Genomic DNA, 21,500 nt, shown 5'->3' on the forward strand with positions numbered 1-21,500 from the left:
AAAAGCAATTCAGCCTAGCCAGTATCTGGCAGTGACTTGTGATAGCTGAACATGGGCTTTCTAAGCCAAGCCTATGCATTAAAACACAACAACAAACAAAACCATCCTGATGTTCAGACTAGTGCCAGATTTCTGTTTTTCCTGACCTGCTCTAGGAAGCACCGGCCATCACTCCTGGAGCATGACGCTCCCTGGGGTTTCTGGAAAGCAAGGCTGGCTTGTGTCAGCGGTAGCGAAGATCGACCCGAGGAGTTGTGTAGTGTCCTCAGTTCTACTCAAGGCCCAGGTGCCTGTGTCCTGGGCAGAGGGGAGCAGAGCCGCCTCTACGGATATCTTAACAGCTATTCCAATGGGCTCCCAAACAGCATCTGTTCAAGGCACAAAACCTTTGCCGTCGTAGGGTCCTCTCCTCCAGCAAGAAGGAAACATGAACTCCGGCCGGGGTGGTCTGCGGCTGCACCCCAAGTCCGGGTTCAGGCTGTGTGGGGAAGGGCCATCATTCAACACCCTGTCCACTCGTGCAGGCTGAGCACAAGTGCCCGGCCACTGCTGAAGGTGGGTTGCGACCGGAGGAAGCCAGCTTCTGCTGGTTAGTCCTCTGCAGCCCCCATAACCTCACCACCTTTGCTACCGGCTGCTCACTCCACACAATGCCTCCCACAGGGAGACAGCCCACAGCAGAAAGGGAGTGAGCCTTCAGCCACTGGACTCGGGCTGTAGAAACCGGGGAGGCTCCCCACAGTCGTCATCCACCGCAGATGTGTGGACACGGGGGTGGCTCTGCTGGCGATGGCGGCCTGAGGTGGAAAGGACACACTCACCTGGAACAAAGTCACCCCCTTCCCTTTGCCCCACAGGCTCTCGGGCCTCTTCGGCCTTCACAACTAGATGGGTAACAGTGATCAGTTAGGAGAGGAGACTCCCCCTGGCCCCTGTCTGGGGTCTGAGCTCTTTTGGGGCCTGTGCGATCCCTCCTTTCCACACAGGCAGGCAGGGCTGAAGGAACCCAGGGTGTGAGAGTATTTTTCAGTCTCTGGAAGGGCAGGGCTGTAGAAATCGTTCTGTGACCTTATTTTCCTGGATGCTAAGAGATGCACACTAAACATAACTACTACGAAAATACAGCAAGCTGGAAGATGAACTCCACAGAGGCAACTTCTGCTACCTTTCTCTTTCTTCCCCAAACTCAAAGGACAAAGTGATAAGCTGACAATATAAGGGGAGGGGCTTGGCAGGCAGGGAAGTACGCTTGAGCCCCTCTCCTCGCACAGACACATCCAAACGGCAAGGCACCAAGCTGCAAACGCTGAGCTCAGGAGTAATTAAATCAAATTAATCTTGGGAAAAGAGCTTTAAATATTCAAAGCCCCATTAATCCTCATGCCTTGTAATTAAATATGTATGTTAAGAAGGCTTGGACAAAAGCAAAACGTTCTCAATATGTGAATTCTTTACATTCGTAGCATTATAATGCATTCTAAGTACTGACCTCGTAGACAACTATGTAAAAAATTCAGTGAAGCGCACGTTGTAAAAACATGGCAGAAAGAATGTAGCTACAATCTCTGGCCATCCTGAGCACCTTTTAGAAAAATGTGCCTTGATAAACATCTTCAGTTTCCAGGCTCCACATAATTTGCCCAGTGATAACCCTCACTTAGTCTGGACTCTCCCTGGTCCTCACTCCTTCGGGTCCCGACGGGGCAGCCCTCACACATGGCTTGAAAAGTTCTTGGCTTCTGTTGCTCTGGGATCCTCTCTTCTATTTTACTTCCTTATTAAAACACACAGATTGTGTCATCTTCCAGGAATAACCTTTCCTTTGCTAATCAACCACTGAGAGAGACTGGTCAGCCCAACCTATCGTGTGTCTTAGAGGGAAGACACCCAATGTTCCAATCCTAAAACACAGCATAATTGCCAAAACCCTCCAGGAACTGCTGCCATGTGGTCTCTGAAGAGCTCTCCCCTTTCATGGGACCCCACTGCCTCACAACCACCCTGGCAAGGGCAACAGGAAGTAGCATGTCCGTTTTTCTGATGAGGAAAATCAGAGTGAATGATAGGCTGATGGTCACACAGCAAGTAGTCTGAACGGCATCAGTTCTCCGATTAAGTGCTACAGGTCCGAACCAGCAGCACCTCCAGGAAAGGCTGTCACAATGCAGGCCCAATCACTCAGTGTGCTCCCGTGATTTGTCTAAATTGCTCGATGGGCTCTGTTAGAACTGTTGTTACCAACTACTTCTTAAAAAATACATGAGCTGGTGCTATGGACTGAATGTTTGTGTCCTTGCAAAATTCTTATGTGAAATCCTAACACCTCTGATGTGATGGTAACAGGAGGTGGGTGGAGCCCTCATGAATGGGATTCCTTAGAAGAGACACTTAGAAGAGACCTGGCTCTCTGCTCTGCCACGACGACACATAGAGAAGTCAGCCATCTGCAAACCAGAAGGTGGGCCCTCACAGGAACTGAATCTGCTGGCACCTTGAACTTGAACTTCCCAGCCTCCAGACTGCAAGAAATGAATGTTTGTTGTTTAAGCCGCCCAGTCTACAGTAATTTGTATAACACCCTGAGCTCAGACAGCTGGGTTTGGAAAGCCTGTCAACAAATCTTTCCAAGGTAGTGGTATTTGTGGTCATGGAAGTTTACTTACAGAAAATCTTAACAAGATAAAAGCAGAAGCATGGATTCATTACCACGGTCAACTGAATGTTAATCTGTCAGGAATACCAGGTTCAAACCCAAAACTAGAAATTAAGGGAACAGGTGGAGTTCTCAGAGTCTTTGTATCTATTTTTGGACCAAGATACTGTAGAAGGATTCTCATACCAATACTGGCGGATCTAAACAGCATCTTAAGTTTCTCTTCTGCCCCTTGCAAGATGCTGACGTAGGCAGATTTCGTTCCAGGGGGAGAAAAACTAGATAAATGCGGAGAAATCAAGAATAAAAAAACCTCGCCTTTCGTTTATTTCCCAAGCCCCATGAGAGGGAGAAGATGAATGAACCCACCTGTATTTCAAGGACCTGAATATTAAAGGGGCCACCTAAGAATCTTACAAACACCCTCCCCTCCATCAATCCTCAGGCCACCCCATGACACAGGTATGTATCATTATACCCGTTGTACAGATGAGGAAACCAAGTTACTGAAAGACTGAAGGACTGAGCTAGACCACATAGGTTATGCCCAAAAGTCTCACTGTCATTTGGCAATGAAACCAGAGAGGCGAGTGGAGCGGTAAATAAGCGTCAGAGGAATGGGTATGTCCGATCAATGAAGTCTTTGCCTCCTGTGTATTGATCTTGTTCCGTAACTGAAAAAACTTAGGACACAGACTTTAACATCAGAAGTTTCTGCCTCGTGAATCTCACTTCTGCGCGACTGCAGATACGGACCCTGACACAACGCTAGGTCTCACAGATGGAGAGGGCGTGCAGGTCAAGTGAGTGAGATGGAACTTCACCATCGAAACTGCAGGAAGCTCTGCCAAGTCTTCTTGGAACAGTCATGAGAATATTAACGGAAGACACTCCTGCTTCAAGTCCTAGATTCCTACTTGCTGGCCTGCGAGGACACCAGGCTTTCATTCTGCTGTTCAAAGCACAGAACTGAAAGTGTAAAAACTGAAAGGCATTTCCAGCAATGATTAGTCTTCCTTCGATTATTTAATGTTGGGAGAATAGAAGAAAAAACTATAAAAAGTAGATAGTAAATGAAGAGGGCTGCATACTGTACATAATATGACACGCTCACATAGCCAAGAGCTGCAAAGAAATGGAAGCAGGAGCTACTGACTGGCTCATTCCAGACAGACTGAATGTCAGGGGGAAAGGGTTTTCTGTCCTGGAGCTGTTGGTTGTTTTGTTTTGTTTTAATCTCAGAGATTACTGGGGAAAGCAAACACACCCATGCACATGCCACTAAGAAACACAAAAGGCACACATGAAGGCAAAGCGCACTCCTGTGGTTTCAAGCCTTTCTTCAGCAGTTTGTGTTTCATTCCAGAAGATACACACACTTAACAGATAAACGCTTTCCATTCACACAGAAGGAGCCAAATGCTCACAGTGCACACACTGCACCTTGCTGTTTTCACTTGATGGTGCATTTCTTACAGAGGTGTCTTGATCAGTACCTATAGGTCTATCTTAGTTTTTTTTTGGAATGAGTTATGTAAAATTTGTTGGTGATTCTAGCACTGGGCCATTCTTAATTTACCTATTTCATACTCTTATGAAAAAGGGTTGCTTTTGGGGTGCCTGGGTGGCTCAGTCAGGCGTCGGACTCTTGATTTCGGCTCAGGTCATGATCTCGCGGTTCATGGGTTCCAGACCCGTGTCAGGCTCAGTGCTGACAGCTCAGAGCCTGCTTGGGATTCTCTCTCTCTGTGCCCCTCCCCTGCTCATGCATGTGCGCACTCTCTCTCTCTCCATAAGTAAATAAGCTTAAAAAAAGAGGGCTGCTTTTGATAAAGTATGACACAGGCTCCTGAATGGTTAACAGCTAATGTTACTGTGACGACTGCTGTGCCCTTTAAAGTAAAATTTAATAGGCTCTGAACTCGAACGCTTACCGAATGAGGAAACAGAGAAAAAATTTCAAAGAACCGAATAAAGGAAATAGCCTTTTTTCATCAAGTGGATCTAGAAAGCTGAGGCTGCCTCTGATTCTGCTGTGGCTCTGTCCCTTGTGGAAGGACGGGAGGGCAGGACGAGGGGACAGGTGAGTTCTGCGCGTGCGCCGTGTAGAGCTGCTGCCTGGGGACGCCTGCCCCTCCCGCACAGCCTGTTTCAAGCATCTGGCTGGTGTGTGCCATACGGGAAAGTGACAGGATTTACTTTCAGTTTTGAACACTGTGACTCACGCCAGCACTCTGTTCAACTGTGGCCGCATTTGTAATATTTAAGAAGAAAAGAGAAAGGCAAGTCACCTCAAGATGACGAGGCAGGGCACCTAGAAACCTACCTTGCCTCTCAGCTCCACGGTCAAGTGACCAAGAATTCCTCACTTTCTGAAGCTATTTTCAAGAAAAATCGAAACTTTGTGTCCTTTCAAAATGGGCTTTCATGCTTTCCAACAATTGAAAAATATGATTTCAAAGTAGTTTTCCTTTTCTCCTGGGCTTTCTACAAGCCAAGGTTGCACAGTGTGAGAAATCTAGGTTCAGGACTGGGATTCCATGCCAGCACGCGAGTAAAAGAATGCAGACGTGCAGAGTTCACGAAAGTGGCACGCTGAAGGGGCGGGTAACCCAAGTTGACAGAGTTTGAGTTTATTTATTTATTTTCTTTTTATTTAAAAAAAGTTTTTATTCTTGAGAGAGAGACAACAAGCGTGAGTGGGGGAGGATCAGAGAGAGAGAGGGAGATACAGAATTGGAAGCAGGCTCCAGGTTCTGAGCTGTCAGCACAGAGCCCAACGCGAGGCTCAAACTCACGAACCACGAGGTCACGACCTGAGCCAAAGTCGGACGCTTACCCGACTGAGCCACCGAGGCGCCCCCCGGGGTTTATTTTCTTTTACTCACATCCTTAAAGTCCCTTTCTGCTCCCCATTCCTCTGGAAGACACAGCTGGTGCTGCTCAGAAGCGGGGTGGATTTGGGCTGAGGTTCGCGAAGCCCACACGGCTCACAGCGTGGGAGGTGGCGCTGCAGCTGGCACTGGGCACGCCGGCCCAAGTGCCTTCCATGCTCATCAGCAAGCACCACACAAGCCCTCCGAACGCACGGGGCTGGTGGGGGCAAGGGCCCTGACGGGCCGACGGCAGAGTTAAGCGCAGGACCCTTCTCTGACGCCACTCCGCCCGTGGCCCCGGATGCCGTGAGTCGGGTGAGTGCACGAGTGTGCTCCACCAAGCTTACATCTCACGGCACAGATGTCCACACCTGAACGCACAAACTCGCCAGATGAGAGACCCGGCCCCGGAGGGGAAGGGCTGATCCAAGCACTGGGCACACAGCACATGGCCACGAGAGGACGGAGCCGGCTCTCTGCGCTCTCCTTTGAAACCCTGCTGTGTTTCCTTTGGGCTCACGCCACCAGTGCAAAGAGCCGGTTTTCAAAAGGTTGTTCGGCCAGGAAAAGAATTCTAGATGTTTTTACGTTCTAAGAGAAATGAGACCAATCCCCTTCTCTAACCCTGTGCCCCGACACGGAGAGCCTGGGGTGACCGATGTGAAGAGCATTTGTCCTCCCACCAGGAGGGTCCCTGCCAGGTCAGCCTGCGGTGGAGGCCCACCTCCACCCCCGACAACAGAGCGCAGACACCAAGCAATTTTGCCCGACAGCAGTATTTTATTGTTATGACAGTGTCTTGTGACCCACTTTACTCCCTGCTCCTTCCTTCTCGGTTATAAGCAGTAATTAGTAATGTCAGCGTTCTGGCTGGGCTGCTCCAGGCCCATTAATAATGCAAGAACAGGAACAGGACGGATGCGTAAGTGTACAACAGAGGTTTCAAGGTTAAAAGCGGTAACGGAGAGAGCTATGGCAGGGGTAGGGGTGTGGTGGTGGTGGCGTGCAGGTGGTTTTGGGAGGAGAGGAGGAGAGTATGTGTGCGAGAGAGAGAGAGATGAAAGGAGTGGGAAGAGAGAGATATGGAGAGAAAGAGAGAGATTTAAATCTATTTTCTGAAACGCTCAGCTTCCCTTTAGGGCAATACGTATGGCAAAGCACAACTTCCTAGTTGTCCTCGCTCAAGCTCGCCCGCTCTTCTGGAGTGGACACACGTCTCTGGCCACCTGGCAGGGAGTGTGTCCGTGCTAAGTCTCTGGCGCTGGAGAGTTACTAGTGTATGAAATTGAGGTCAGAGAAAACTATACCAGTATCTTTCAAACATATTTTCGACGTTCTAAATGACTTCTCTTAGGAAGGCAATGCCTGCTTGTTCAGCAGAACTGGTACCTTCCCACTTACTGCTTTTAAAGGAAAGTCAAGACAAGTGATGCAGAACAGGCCCTGGGTTTGGCAGCCAGCACCCCCCCCCCGCCCCCCCGGAAGACAAGACTGCGTTGTTACAACTGCTCCCGCATCTCTGCAAATCCCCATCACAGGGGTTGCAAGGGGAGGATTTCAAAAGGTACAATATCACACATTCCTGCAGAGCTTCGTAGAAGAACTGAATGACTGCACACAGCCTGCAAATCAGGCCTGGAAAAGGATTAGAACAGCTATTTGAGAAACACTTGCTTGGTAGATGGGGGAGGGACTACAAAGCAAGACTGAGCCCCATCCTGAGCTGTTCCTATCTTCAATGTCTTTTAAGCAGAGAAGGATTTGCTACTAAACCTTTCATTTGTCCCTCACATACCAAAAGTGAGCACTTTTCTGTACTAGGGGAGTAACAACTTTATCTGCTAATTTCACAACCAAGGGCAGACATTTTTAAAACTGGTCGTCGTAATGCTTAGGTGAATCAGAACCCATTCTTACTTGTGAGTCAGAAATAGTCTCTATGGGAAAAGGAAGCAGCTGGAAACAGTCTTGAATCATAACTACTGAAAGCTGTATTTATCCCCACGGGGCTGACTTCAGGGCCAAGGTTTTCTCACTGGCTGTGTACTGTCCAGGAGCCCCTGAGCATGTGCCATAGACGGGGCTCCTGCACAAAAAGCCCGTGAGAAGAAGAAAGGCAGAACAGCCGAGTTCCAGCGCTTTCCACTTGCCATGAAACCCCACCCCCTCACCTAAAACCTAAGGCCACGCACTCTTCTTTGAGGGAGGTGAAGTCAGCCCCCCACAACAATCTAGGAGAAATGGCTATGGGCTTGAAAACACACAAGCGCAGTTTACAAATCACATTTCTACCTTTCCCTGCAAGTTCCCTTAAAGCCAACAAAACAAAATAAAAATCCTTTTGCTTTAAAAGTTCAGGTGACTGGGTTGATGAAAATGGGTGCGTTATTTTTTTTTAATTTTTAAAAATGTTTTTATTCATTTTTGAGACAGAGAGAGACAGAGCATGAGCAGGGATGGGGCAGAGAGAGAGGGAGACACAGAATCCGAAGCAGGCTCCAGGCTCTGAGCTGTCAGCACAGAGCCTGACGCGGGGCTCAAACTCACGGACTGTGAGATGATGGCCTGAGCTGAAGTCGGACGCTTAACCGACTGAGCCACCCAGACGATGGCTATTTTTTAATTGAGAAAGCAAGACACGCATAACTTCCCAACCCCTTGCGCCTTCGTGTGCCTCCCCCAACGCAACTCCTGGGGCCAGTTTAAGAAACTGCCCATCCTCCCAGTTCTTCTGTACGTGTCCACACATACCTCCTGAGACCCGAATATAAACATACCATTCCCACCCGCCATTCTACACCTGGCTCTCTTCACTTAATACATCTCGGGGGCAGCTCAGCGGTGGCACCACCACACCCATGTCATCCTTCTAAATCTTATTGTGCATGCCAGGAGTTGACTGACGGGAGCTCACGGGCCAAATGTGGCCTGCTGCCCATTTTTCTAAACACCATCTTACTGGATCACAGCCACGTTCACTGTTCACATATCATCCAGGGTGACTCGCGAGGTACGAAGGCAGAACTGAGTAGCTGCGACAGAGACTATGCGGTTGGAAAAGCCTCAACTATTTGCTGTCTTGCCCTTCGTGGAAAAAGTCTGCCATCCCCCGGTGTAGCGCTGTATGGATGTGCCAAAACGTACTTGACTTGTTTCCTGCTGGTGAACACGGTCATGGAAAATTCCTTACTCCTTAGAATTCCTCTTATTCCTTAAGAATAAAATTACAACTCTGCAAATGCTGAGGGGCGTGAAGAAGGATGAGGAAAGGAAGAGCAGGAGCTAGCTGGGAAGAGGCCAGCCTGAAGGCGCAGGCTTCAAGAAGGAACTTCAGGGTGAGCTACAACCTCCCGAAGTGTCACTTCCTCTTTTTAGAGGAAACAAGAGGCGAACTGTGGGTCTTTTGATAAGAGGAAATCCCCCTCTGCTGTATCAAAGCTACTCCCTGTGTTTGTGTTTTTCTAAGTCTGGCAAGGCTGCCCGAAGCACACTGTGACCAAATTAGGAAGTGAGCAGGCTGATGTCTCTAAGCTGGTCACCGCACAGCCAGGACGCCTGAGCATGTGTAGACAGTGATGGATGGGGAGGGAGAGGCTCTATCCAAAAAGGAAATGCTATTTGCTTGAGCAATTAGCCTTATAAAAGTTACACTTAATAAGAATTAGTAAGTGTTCTGTAAGACGAAATTCACTTGCTACTGCTGACAAAAAAACAAAGGCTTCAAAGGTTTCTACAAGGAAAGATTGTGGGAGACAGAGAGCGGAGACAAATTTTGAGGGGCATTATCCTGTTTATTTCCAGGGCAGTGAAGATCTGGAGAAGTACCAGGGGAAAATATACCAACGAGCTCTTTAACAGATTCAGAAGTTTTACACTATTGAGAAAAAAAAAAAAAAGAATTCAGGCAGGTCGTGCTAAAAAAGAATTGTGTAAACGCTCCATTTGACCACTACTGCCTCCCCAACTGCTTCATTTGCTGGAACAGTAAGGTTTAAACTCATCTTACAGTTTCCAACAAGGTCTAGGAATGTGTGACACTGAATCATTCATACTGAGCTCCTTTCTGCCATCTCTACTTGGTGATATTCTCTTCCAGGAATGACTTCTGAGTTAACTTCTGATTCTGAGCCAACAAGCTGACAATCTATTCTGACCACCAGTACTATCGGGGTAATAAAGTTTAAACTTGAAAACCCTTGCTTCCCTCCCAAATTTCCAGATCAGCAAGATTCTTGGACATGGTTTTTATTCCCTGAAGAATGTGCTTGGGTCTGTTCCAGCATTCGCTCTGAAATCAGATGTGCAGTTAAGACTTAAGGTAAATTTTATTTAAAAAAAAAAAATTTTTTTTTTAACGTTGATTTATTTTTGAGACAGAGCATGAATGGGGGAGGGTCAGAGAGAGAGGGAGACACAGAATCTGAAGCAGGCTCCGGGCTCGAACTCACAGACTGTGAGATCGTGACCCGAGCTGAAGTCAGATGCTCAACCGACTGAGCCACCCAGGCGCCCCAAGTTAAGGTAAGTTTTAAATGACACATCTCAATTCCTCTTTACAGGAAAACCTTCAAGGGAGCCAGGCCAAAAGATGTGGGCACTGTTTTTGGCTCAATCGGAGAACCTGTCCTCTTCAGCTAGAGAAGGCGGAGGCCCAGGGCAGAGGTCTGTGAGGGCGGTGTGCTGGGGTGTGGGGCTCCCGCTGAAACAGCATGCTGTGTGCTGCCGCTAATGTGTGCTGAGCTGGCATTCTGGTTCCTTCACCAGGCTGCACGGGGCAGGAATTTCGCAGCCCCACTCTCACGTTGTCGAAATAGCTAAACGTTTGCTTCCTACCTACTCCTATACTGATTTCTGAACAACATTTACTTACAATCACCTCAAGGGCCCGTGGATTTTACAGGTAACAAGGCTACAAAGAGATACTTTCTGAAAGACCTTGGCTGACTCACACGCAGACCCACCAGTTGAGAACTGTACTTTTATTAGTCCGGGTTTCTGTGGCCCATCATTAACGGAGGCGATTGGTATACTAACAGACCACTGAGGACACGTACAGATTTGACCTATCCTGGAATCTCTGCAGAGTCCACATGTAACTGAAAGACAGAAGCTGGAGGTCTTCCTCAAGCTACGCAAACCTGGCACTCAGTCTCTTCCCTGCACCTGCACAATGAAGGTGCCGGGGCCCTATGATCTCCCAGGTACCCCTTGCAGATCCAACGCCCGCAATCACAGATTCGGGAAACCAGAGGCCAGGATCACAGAACCGTGCGGGCAGGCCCAGTGCAGCTCCTCCGAACAGGGTCTGAACTACACATTCACGTGTCCCGCTCGGCCAGTGCCGAGGATACCCACACCTGTCCTGACCTCACGCTGCCCATCAGATGGCACGTGTCCCACGCCCCGCTCTCGGACACCCCCCGCCCCGCAGCCGGGCCTAAGCCAGAGGTGTGCTCTTTCCAAGGCTGTCTTCTGCTTTTTCACTGCAGTGCAGAAGGCACCGCGGCTCTACACAAGCTTCGTTGTCCTTTTATGGTAGAAAAATGAATTGCTTGCCCAGCAGTGGAGCTGAGAGAGATGACAGAACGGAAAGCTGTCATTTGTTGTGGTTCTGGCAGCAACAGAAGAGAGCGTTCTCCCCTCAGCCACCCTGGGATGGACAGTGCACGCCAGGCATTCAGCGGGGGAAAAGCAAACCCAGCCAAACTGCTCCCAGAGGCATTCCTCCCTTGCCTGGCCTGTGAACGGATGTGTTTATTTATGAAGAGTGTCGAGATTTATTTTGGGGGAAATGCACTTTTTACAAAACAAGGTATAAAAAGGCCGTTTTGTGTTCTGCTAGAAGCTCTTAACAGAGGTACCCCAGAAAACACGGTTCCAATCAGATCGCATCCAAGGAACGGGCTTCATTTCCTTGCAGGACGAGGCTATGGGACTGGAGCTGGGCGGGGAGGTGACCTCGCTCAGAAGGGGGGGGGGGGGCGCAGCTGTTGCTGAAGGAAGCCCAGCTCAGCCCACTGCCTGTCTGTCTCTGGCTCAGCTCGGAGGGATGGGGGAGTAGCCACCAACTCCAGATAAATACATTCCTGGGAAAAACACACCAATATCCAAGTCCCTGGGGTAATAAACAGCAGTTGGTACCACAGGGCCTTAAATTGTTTGCATTTCTGTCAGGAGGCCCACAGAAAAAAAGCAGGCCTCCCAGCAGCTGGGAAAACATGTTGCAAAAGGAGAATTAGGCAATTCTCTGTATGCACGTTGGAGTTAGGGAAATTAAGCTTATCTGAGTGAGAGAAATTAAGCTTATCCAACATGCTTTCAGCTGGAAAACAAGCCATTTTAAATGGGTGGGGAAAAAACTTTGTGATGGTTACATGGTTTCTTCCATATTTAAAGCACCCAAGGACTAAAAAATCACGCTGGCCACCGAGTGGTAGCTAAGCAGCAGCCACTAAAAGAGGGGCCAAGCGTCCAGTTTTCCTACAGCCAGCAATGCAGACCCTTCCACGCAGCAGGGGGTGTGCTCCAGAGACAGCCGGCCTCTGGACATGTGCGCCCAGGATGTGTCCACCTGGCCTGTGAACGGGTGTGTTTATTTATGAAGAATGTCAAGATTTATTTCCTTGCACTGTCTCTGCCTCTATCATCGCTCGTAACCACTGCTGCCTTTACCTTCCGGCCCCCCCCCCCTCCCCCCGTCAGCCCTCGGAAGACCAGCGTTTCTTCAGGCTAATCCACTCCCACCGAAGTCTTCTGGACAAGGGTCAAAGATTGCTAGTGAACACCCACAACACTGCACTAATGGGCTTTGGGACTGGATGGTTTGTTAACCAAGGACAAAGGAGCACCGTGCATTCCCAGGTCGCGGGTCACTAGGTCACCAGAAGTGACCAGATATTCCAGCCCCCCTAACGCTGTGGATCTAGTCTCTCCCCCCATCATGCCCTCTTTCATGGCTCTACAAGGCCCGCGCTCCCACCAGAACTCTGATCACACCATCCCAGCATTAGGCTCGCGACGGCTCCCTGGGGTGTCTGCAACCAGATTCAGGCCTCTGCTCTGCAAACCCCTTTCTATCTAAGGTCCACTCCTCCTCCCAGTGTGTACTCTTCCTGCTCTGTCACACCCGTCTAACGGCTGACCCTTGTTCAGCTCTGCTTGCATCACTCCCTGGCCAGGAATACTGGTCTACCTGTACCCATCAGGTCCTGTCAGGACTCAGGCCAAGACCCAGCTCTTCCATGAAGTGTTTCCAGACTGCCCAATTAAAGTCCCCCCCGCCCCACCCCCCATCCCCAGCTCCCTCCAGCAGCCCCTGTCACCATCTCACTATTTAGCTGTCTGCATAAGGAGTCGGCTTCTCCGACCCCGATCTCAGGGTACGGTTGTGGCTGCCCCTTCTGTATTTCTTCAGGCATGGCAATACTCAGTCAAAATCTGCTGAATGAACCACCAAATTCCAATCAAAGCCAACCGGCGTGTCTTGGCACAAGCCTATGCCGACGGAGCAGCGAAGCAGTGCGTTCAAAGAGGGAAGAAACGTGAGACAGAAGGGGGGAGACCCTCGTCAGCTTCTTCTACAGGAAGACAGCAAGGCAAAGGGTTTTAAGAAAGAGCGAATCCAAAGGAAGAACTCAGGGGAGAGAGAAGAGCCGTAGGGCAGAAAGGGCCACGGTGACAAAGGGCTCGGGGGCACGGGGCTTGCCTGGACAGAAGACCCACCCTGGGAGAGCTGAGTGGAGGTCAGAGTGGGCACTGGCCTCAGAAGGGAGGAGGAGGCCTTTACAGGAGGAAAGAGCCTGGGAGCTAAGAGGATTGTGACAACAGGAGACGTTTTAAGCAGCAAAATCTCGAAGAGGGGACAGGAAGGGAAAAGGACAAGCAGGAGTCAAAGACAAGAGAAGAAAAAATTGTGACCTATCTCACTCTCTTTGGGCTAGAATCTGGATCAGCTTCTCAGGTATAGGGAGCTTTTGAAATTTAAAATACTTTTCATATGAATTTCTGATGGAAAATAAAACTGACAAGTGCTTTTATGAGACTACAGGGATTTGATCTGAGAAACTCTTAGCCTGTTTCTCTTTGAAAACCAAATGCCAACACCAGTTTCAAAACCCTCAGTATTCTAGAAACCAGGGACTTTGGACTGGAAGGACACTCGAAAGGTCATCTGGTCTCTTTTCTGGCCTTGAAGCTGCACCACTTGCTGGAAGGCATTCCAGAGAAGGGAGTCTGTCCAGAGCTGTCCAGCAGCCTCTGGCAGGGCCTCAGCACAGGGCTCCAGGCTCCTGGAACAGTCTCCCTGTTACAATATGGTCTAGTGACCCATCTTGGATTCCTTCTGGGTACCTCAGGTCTTTTTTCTCAAGGAAGCTGGAAAACACCAGGTCACTACCACTCCTACGGAAGAATCTTGTACAAATAGAGACCCTCTCTCCTGCTCCTCCCTCCTCCTTCCAGGAGGAGGGGCCCTTTCACACCTTCCCACAAAAAGCTTTTGACAGTTTCCTACACATTCTCCTAATCTCTTAAAAAAGTGACAATGCCACAGAACTGGACATCCGATTAAGGGTCTTTCCAGTTCCCAAGACTGAGAGGCCCTCAAAGGAACAAAGTAGGTAAGAGCACAGATACAGAAAAGTCAAGTGAAATCAGATTTTTAAAATGCAGTATTTTTAAAATTAACTTCGTTATGAAAAAATTTAAATATATAAAAACGTAGGCAATAAACATGAGTGATGGATCCCCACATGCCCATCACTCAGGTTTAATACTGATCAGCTCAGGGCCAATCTGCTTTCTGTACCTCATCTACTCTCCCGTCCTCTCTCACCCAGTGTAATTTTAAGGTAAACCCCAGACGACATATCCTTTCATTTGTAAGCATTTCAGTTTGTATCACCAAAAGATAAGGAAGGAGTGTTAAAACTGGCCAACCATACCCAAATCACACCTAAAACCATAGAACAGTGAGGAAGGCAGCCTTGGATTTGACTCCTGATGTTGTCACTTGCTAGCTGTGACTCTGGAGAGACGAGGAGCAGAAAATCCCTGAGAGGCTGTCGGCAGGAGCTCTGCTGGCAGGCTGCTCGGCATCTGCCTGTCGAACTAGGGAGCCGACCCCCATCTCAAAGGGCCCTGAGCACCTGTGCGAACTTTCTGGCAGAATGGCACAACAGCTTGGGGGTATGCTTCTTCCCCAACCGCAGCCGACTGGACCGTTTCTCAGCGCTGATCCTAGTCACCAAGGTCATTCTGTGCCCGTTTTCTCAAGGCGCATCAGTACGTAATGCAGATACAGAGCACACAAGCTGCCCTTCAGTTTCATGGGCTGGCAGGGCTGGCTCTTTAGCCTGTGACAGTGGAGATGAAGGGCAATGGGTTCTGGGTCTGGGCGGTTCATCCCACGCAGAACGGTAAACTGGCCCACAGACAGGCACGCGTTTCTAAACATGGTCTGGGAGAAAGCCATGCGGCCTCTGGGGACTAGAGAGGTGACAGAGGCCCTCCTCATTCTCTGTATGTTTGTCTCAAAGTCAGGGAGGACACCGAAGAGTAAAACGCCATGCTCAATGCTTAGTTACTCCACAGCGACAGGAAAATGACCTTGAGTCCAGCGGCACACATGAGAAATCCCACCCTGTGACGGCTCCGCTCCGCGCTTTAAGCCTTCCTCTTTGCTCCCGCCTCCCGTGCCCCCACGCCTCCTCCCTGACACAAACACCCACGGGGAGATGGGGTGTTTTCACGCTTGTGTTGTCACCATAGCAACCATTTCTCTCCTACCTGCAAGGCTGGAAGCCCTCAGTGCTCTGGGCCGAGAACGCAAAGAGGGCACACGAAGGCTCTGTGCTCCACAACACACACACACAGCACACATGCACACACACGCAAACACGTGTGATGCGTGCACACACTCCTTCAAGGACACTGCAGCCAGAACCACTAAAACAAATTAAAATGCTGACACCGGGTCACACAATTAGCAATTACACAAAAAGGCAGCAAATGACTATAAAACGACATTTTGTAGACATCAATCCTTGAGGGATTTAAAAAAAATTTTTTTTTAATGTTTATTTTTGACAGAGAGACACACATACAGAGCGTGAGCAGGGGACAGGTCAGAGAGAGAGAGAGAGAGAGAGAGAGAGAGAGAGAGAGAGACACACACACACACACACACACACACACACACACACACACACACAGAATCCGAAGCAAGCTCCAGGCTCCAAGCCGTCAGCAAAGAGGCCGATGATGTGGGGCTTGAACCCACAAACCACGCGATCATGACCTGGGCCGAAGTTGGACACTTAACTGACTGAGCCACCCAGGCACCCCAATTCTTGAGGGATTTTTAACGTGAGATTTCTGAAGACTCTGAATCAAAACACATCTCTCCTCTGATGAGGCACACGCAAAAAGCCATTAAGTTATTTTAACAAAACATATGAAGGCTCTAAACAAATAACGTGTAGTTTCCAAAAGGCAGGCACTGAAAACTTACAGTCCCCCTATGGTTTGTGAACAGCGTTAGACTGTGGAGAGCCTGATACGCAATGGCTCATGGTGGCCACAAAAACCGTGAGAAAGGGGTCAGAGTTTCAATTTTAGTAAGTGCCCATACAAATCTGTTAAAAATTCAGTCTCTCTCTTTATATACTACAGATAACGCATCTTAGTAGAAACCAAGACACCAAAGAGAGACAAGGAGGGAGGTCTTTTCACTCCAAGGTCAGTGAAAAGTGAGCAGCCCTGACCTCTAGGCCTGCCTGCTGCACTGGCAGTACGTGCGGCAGTCAACACCCCAAGATCAGTACCTTCCCAGGAAGACAAAAAAACATACCCAATGAGTCATGGAGACAAACCTTGGATTTTTATCTTTACTTTGTGACTAATTCTGACTTCCCTAGCAAAATGTACAATCGTTTTTCTAGGTCCATCCTACACTCATCTCTTTGAATATTATTCCCTGGGATGCCAGTTTTTTCAAATAGGAATACCACCACCACCACCACCACCACCACCACCACCACCACAAGAAACTCAAGAGGAGGGACAAACCAGTGCTGTGGACCAAGCAACTGAGACTGACAGAACAGACCCACAGGTAGCCTTCATTAGGACACAGCTCTCCCCAGGGTAGCACAGGTCCCTCTCTGAACTTGAACAATGTAGGCTCAAGCGACAGCAGTCATTTCTTCCAGAATGTATCAGGACAAAATTTAGCTTAAAAAAACCCATCCCCTTTCCACAGTGGCATGCTAGTAAGAAAAGAGTTTTCTGAGTACATGATTTGAAAAACTAGGTATGCAAGGAGTCATTTGTGGGTCCCCCAAGGGACTTCACATCTACCCATTTCAGGGGAATCCCACCCTCTGGTGGTGGCGGACATTTTACAAACCTGGGAGAAGCTCCTCCTTTCTAGGAACTCCTCACCTGCACACACTCACTGCTGGCATCAGTCTCCCCCTTCCTTGTGCGGCAGCTGTTGTTTCCTGACCTAAGAAGCGCCAGACTCTGGAGCGAGTGCTTCACCTGCATCACGCCGTTTACTCCTGGGCCCCTGCTTTAGGACACACGGCCGTTCTCGTTTCACAGATTAAAGAACCATGGCTTGGGGAGGGGACGTATTTACCCTAAGTCACAAAGTCAAGAAGTGGAAGAGTTGGAATGAAAGCATGAGCCGATTTAACATCAAAATCCCTGGTCTTAACCACCGCGCCAGACTGTCTCCTGAGCCACAGTGCAGGCGACAGCCACGGGCACCTCGGGGTCTACGGCCTCACCACACCCAGCACAGTGCTGGGTCCAGAGCAGCATATCAACGAATGCCTCTCATATAACTGTTTCCGAAAGAATCTCCAAACAGAGAGCTTAGTAATAAAGCCCAGCAAAAGCGCCTGTTCCAAGCTATGCTGACAGAGGAGGAACACAAAGCCCGGGAACAAGAAGCTGTGTGACTGGCCTCCTAGAAGATGGCAACATTTTAACCACCTAGAGCAGTTTCAATGGGCGAGAAAAGAAGCATTGGAATGTTCTCTGGGAGCAAGACATAGTAATGCCCATGCCCACCTCCCGCAGGTCAAGGAGACAGGCAAATACCAAGTCCACATGGACACTTCGGCCTGTCTGGACCGCTGGGCTCTGAAATGCACTCCACTACCTGAGGGAGGGGCTGCAGTCAAGCCTGGCGCTTCAGGGGAGGAGTGTGAGGGTCGCGCCAGCCCTCCCGAGGGGCAGCCATTGCAGCGCTGCCCGTGCCCACTTACCGGCCTCCTCTAAGGCCAAGGGGGAGAAGCTGCTGTTTTCACCATTCGGTGCCCATGATCAAGGGATAAAAAGGATGAACTGTAGGAGTAAAAACTACTCCTGTGGGGCTAAGGGGAAACAAAAACAAATGTTTTATTCATACTGGCCTTTTCATTTAGCCCATGTGTATGTAAATATACATGTACATATCATTACCTTTCCTCCTCTCAGATAGAAATCTACCTCCCTTTCAAGTAAGTGCTGCAAACAACAGCAGATACGGCATTTACAGGACTTTTACTGGGAAGGCAGGGGAGGAAAGAGGTAAGCAATATTTACCTTCTGTGTTTTTATTCTTCTCGGGAACACACAAACACGCACGCACACCCACTGAAAGAACCAAACTCTCTAATCGTTGTTAGATGTGTTAAGATATCAAATAATGAAGTGTAATTATCAACCAAAATTTTTCAAGGATCAAACAGCCTATGACGAACAGATTCACTATGCTGTTTGCTATGAGGAACTTTAAAAAGTGGAAAATGACAAAAATATTAAGTTCCATAGGATTAAATCCTGAAACCTCACTGCCATGATGCCAGCTCTGCTCCGTGCTTGACGGGAGGGCGGCTGACACGGATGCCGCCTGGGATCCCCTCTGGGATCGTGTCTGAGGTGGGGAGGCCTCCCTCTGGGTTCTTGCCACTGGGTGATATTGTCACCCGACTCCACACCTCCGTGGCCGCTTGGTAGGGCAGCTGTGGGGAATGCCGGGAGTCCTGTGAGGCACCTACCCAGCATGCCTGCGCACCACTGCAGCCCGAGGTCTTAAGCTATTCAGCGAGAACCCTCGGAAGGAAGTGACTCACCTTGCGAGCAGGGGCAGGCCACCTCCCCCGAGAGGGAATTCCCACCCCACCCCACTCCCTGTGTGGACTCGCATCATGCAACATGGACTTCCACGCCAGTGAATGAGCCCTCACTCTGGAACTTAAAAAATCCTTTTGTTACCCAAACATTCGGTTCTTGTCAACATAACTTCCTGAATAAAGATCCTCCCTAGTAGTGGGAACAAGAGGATCAAGCTTCATTCACATCTAGATAAATGTAAATGCCTGTGCTCAGCACAGGAGTCAGCTGACTGGCTGGGGCTCAAATTATAGTGCTGCTAATAAGTGCCAACCGTCCACTGTCACAGCTGGAGCCGCCCTGGCACTGACAGCTGGGCCAGGCTCATTGACATGCTCTTCACGCAGCCATTCAGCTACTGTAGGCGGCTGCAGATGCCTGTTTTTTAGCAACAAACTGGCTCACTGCAGATGTGAATTTTGGTTGGATTTCACTGCTACAGAGTCAATCAATAACACTGAAAGCTACAAAGGATAGGACAGGGCCTAGAAAGGGTAGAAAAAGATGTGTAGGGAAGAGAGATGAGAGACATAGGAAAAGAAAGCAAGAAAGAGACAGGGAAACAAAGACATGTGACACTGGGAACAGACGAGTGTTTGCACAGCCACACTCACCCTCTTAGCCTCACTAAGGGACACCAAACCAGGTGTCCTTCACAGTTCTGTGGACTGAAGTCTCATGGCCTGATAGGTCTCCCTTCTTGACCACTTACTTCCTGAATATTCTCAAACCTCCATCTTGTGGCCCTGGCTACCATTCTGGAAAGTTCTACCTACAAACCTCTGAATTTATGGAACAAATCTATGGTTCTGGGAAGGTACAGAAGGACTCAACAGGGAATAAATATTCCAGGAGCATCGCTTTGAAATCTCCTTTTATCTAACACTCAGCAGTCCCACACCAAACATCCAATTCATTCCTAAAAGCAGCATGCTGAAAACAAACTGATGAATCCTTTATCTGAAAACACACAGGGCGCTAAGGGCCTGGACAAAAGCATTCCATCATATCAATGAGACAAAGACTCTCTCTCCATTTCATCAAAGATACAGGATCTCATTCTCTTCAGGGATTTTGGAGGAATGAGTCCAGGCATTCAAGCCCCCGTCTAGATAATGCATTAATATAAACGCCTCATCTCAGAATGACAAGTTCCTGGAAATCTAACCGGAGTTTAGATTACTGGCAAAGATGCCGCAACGAGGAAGCAGATGCCCTTAGTCTCATGTGGGCCAGAATCAGTTTGTGGCTCATTTCTTAAACATTAGCAACCTTCAAGGATGAACGGTTTGTTTAGCCACCTAGTTGAAAAGAAACATCATAAAGATAATTTGTGTAAGTCTAAAGGTCAAAGCGTATGTTCTAAAAACACTGACATCTTTGAGGTTACATTCTGAATGCACATACTGATTTGCTTTGGTACTAAGCCCAAAAGAATACTGTCAATTCTGTTTAGGAGACAGTGTCTTGCTGACTGACATACTTTTGAAATGCTCCAGAGAAAACCCTTCCTCGTGGAGTATCAGTGCCACCTAGTGGTGACTCTCCATAGCGCTTGATAAGAACGGACCAGGTTGGTCAGATTGGTAAGCTCTCCTGGGTGCAGGTTCCCAAGAGACAGTTTTCACTTTATTTTCCATGGTGGGCCAACCTCTGCAGACCTCACCCCAGTGGCAGAGAGCGCGTCTGTAAGGCGAAGGCGCATGCTATCACCTGCAGGGGTGGGTCAAGTTCTGCTGAAGGACACTGTAATTGATAACGCCTGCCTTCTGATGCACTTTCTTTACTGGAAAACATTACCAAGGGACGTGAAAAGATCTGCATAAATGGAAATACCTACTTTGAAGTTAGCAGGACTCACCACTTTAAAGATAATAATTTCCCCAAACTCACCTATGCATCTGAAGAGATCCTAAATCAAATGCTAGCAACATTTCCTAACTCGGTCACCTACTTCCTAAATGCCCCACCGCAGGCCTGCTGTATTCCCAGCTGCGTTCCCTGTCCCGGGGCTCCCTCCTTTCAATGCTTCTTACTCCTGACTCCCCAAATTTTCCTCTAGCTTAGCTCTCACCTCATGTTCCCGACTCTAGCACTTTGCAAGTAATTCCCGAGCACCTACCACGTGCCAGGCATTAGCAAAACATGCACATACTCAATCTCCCCATCCTCAAAACTCCGCCTTCCCAAAACAGAATTAACCTTCTCTCCTGGAATCTCTTTCTCTTCTATTTTCAATTGTGTGTGAATAGCATCATCACCCACTTAGTGGCCTAAACCAGAGAAGTGAGTCATCTGGACTTCTCCCTACCCCCACAGTCAGAATATCTTCTTCTAATCCTATCTCGCCATTATCTTTCAAATCTGTTCTTTTTCCCCATACTCATAGTCTCCATACTCATAGTCATGATCTGTATTGGTCCGGACGTGTTAAGTCATGCTGGTGGGAATAAATTCAAACTCCGGTAGCTCAAGAGAGACACTTATTTCTACACGTCCATCTTGGCAGAAGGAAAAGAGACAACAAACCATTAGATCTCTATTGTGTTTAAAAAAACCAAACAAGTGAAATCCTATTAACAAATCTTACAGTGTACAGTACAGTATCGCTAACTGCGTGTGCACTGTTGCATAGCAGGCCTCTAGAACGTGTGCATCTTGCGTGACTGAAATTTTATACCCACCGCACGGCAGCTTCCTATCCCCCCCCCCCCCCCCCCCCCGCCTCTGGAGCCACCAATCTACTTTCCGCTTCTGCAAGGGACTACACCTCCAGTAGGTGGAATCCTACAGTATTTGTCCTTTTG

The 21,500-nt window shown here is 48.7% G+C and overlaps 1 protein-coding gene and 1 long non-coding RNA gene across 7 annotated transcripts in view; one reads left to right on the forward strand and one right to left on the reverse strand.

Annotated features, from left to right (window-relative positions):
- Positions 1 to 21,500, reverse strand: part of RNF216 (ring finger protein 216) — a 146,381-nt gene that overhangs the window by 62,945 nt on the left and 61,936 nt on the right. The gene's annotated exons all lie outside the window — the stretch shown is intronic.
- Positions 4,638 to 11,502, forward strand: LOC109495097. The gene is made up of 3 exons (XR_002150302.3): positions 4,638 to 4,736; positions 9,749 to 9,847; positions 10,089 to 11,502. It is a non-coding gene; the product is annotated as an uncharacterized LOC109495097 (long non-coding RNA).

The sequence above is a fragment of the Felis catus genome, chromosome E3 (genome assembly GCF_018350175.1).
Source record: "Felis catus isolate Fca126 chromosome E3, F.catus_Fca126_mat1.0, whole genome shotgun sequence".
In the NCBI taxonomy this organism is placed as follows: Eukaryota; Metazoa; Chordata; class Mammalia; order Carnivora; family Felidae; genus Felis; species Felis catus.